Source organism: Cimex lectularius, unplaced genomic scaffold (assembly GCF_000648675.2).
Source record: "Cimex lectularius strain Harlan isolate CLEC.00 unplaced genomic scaffold, Clec_2.1 scaffold417, whole genome shotgun sequence".
In the NCBI taxonomy this organism is placed as follows: Eukaryota; Metazoa; Arthropoda; class Insecta; order Hemiptera; family Cimicidae; genus Cimex; species Cimex lectularius.
The window spans coordinates 29,179-30,799 of record NW_019392951.1 but is presented as its reverse complement, the minus strand read 5'-3'; positions in this window follow the sequence as shown (position 1 = coordinate 30,799).

The window sequence follows — 1,621 nt, the reverse complement described above, 5'->3', positions numbered from 1 at the left end:
TCTTTGTCGAAATTACTCTGCCGGTTTATTGGTGATGGCCCTGCTTCTGCGAGCAGCAAGAATAAACGTATTGTGGTTTATCTGGGGGGATCAGGAAATTTCTGGGAGTACAAATCGACTGCACGACGCGCAAGACCACCACCATCAATAAAGCAGTCGTACAATCAACTCGCTGTTGGTCGGAAAAATGTGCTCTTCGGTTCATTTTCAATGGAATACTAAATATAACGAATAGGTACTATTGTAAAATTTCTTTTTTTCTAGGAATTAAGATTTTCTGTCAAAATGCGAGTTTGAGAAAGAAGACAGAATGTAAACAATAAAGGCAATTAATGATTACTTTAGTGAAGAAGCAAATTATTGGAATTAACAATGAAACAAACGAAATACGTTTCTTCAAACCTTTTGCCATAACTTTGTCATTTTTTGAGCAATTCGGGCCTAACGTACCCTGTATAAATTTTATACAAAAAAGGGTAAAAATCTGACTAGATTGTTTTTTTATAGCGTCATTGCTTCAAGAAAAATTCAGCCAGGCCATCTAAAAAGGACACCCTGTATATATTATTTGTTATATTTATTATACCTTATAGGCAATAAGGAAGGAAATAAAATGGAATAAACCGTTAGGGAAAGGATCGTAACGAAAAAAATAAGACCGTATTTTCACGTAAGACGCATGTCCCTCCAGTTACGGACGACCCTTCAAGAAGAAGGAAAAAAGTCCGATTAGCGTGAACATAAGAAGCAGATCTTGAAGAAAAATGCCAGTTAGAAGCGAGGAAAAATCACACCTTAAATTGACTTGACGGCAACTCCTACAGAGAGAAACGCCGAGATAAGTACTAAGATTTTTTCAAAAGCACAATTGACGGTGTACATTTCTGAGATGAAAATTAATTTAATATTTTTGGCTAGGATGGGAAAACTAGAGTCAAAATTAGATCAATCGATGCATAATAGAGTCCATTATGTCATTCCAACAAGAGAATGGTGATATTACCATTTATATATGTTTAAGGTTTGCTGTTGTCATTTTGAAATTGACAATTTAATAAAATCTTTGTGTTACCAAATTTAGTTCCATTTCCGTAAAAATTGTATAAAATAAGGCTTTAATTCTTTTACTGTAATGTTGTTACTTTAACGTTCCTATTATCTGTTCTCATAATTTGAGGCAACAGAGCAATAAAGAAAGTTAAGTTAAGAAAAAACGTGATATTTACTTACAAACGAAACAAAAATATTTTGGGAGACACTGAACATGAAAAGAGATGAAATTTTTCATAATTCTACGAATTTATCAAATGTATCATAAATAATGATTTTATTTTCGGTTTATGAGTAGACGCACCAATTGAAAAATATAATCACTTCAATTTTGCGCACCGAACATGAAGCGGGGAACACACCCGAACACACGCCTTGTCTCGTTTTGGTACGGTGTGCACATCTTTGCGACGTCAAGCGCACGCCACGTACAGTCACACAGCGTGTATCACAAATCAATATCACAATCGCAACGCCTCTTTTGTTCTTAATGCATTATTTTGAGCAAAACCATGTAATAAATTGTTAGTTAAATTTTATGAGCTCAACCATGTGAGTTAAATTGTTAGAT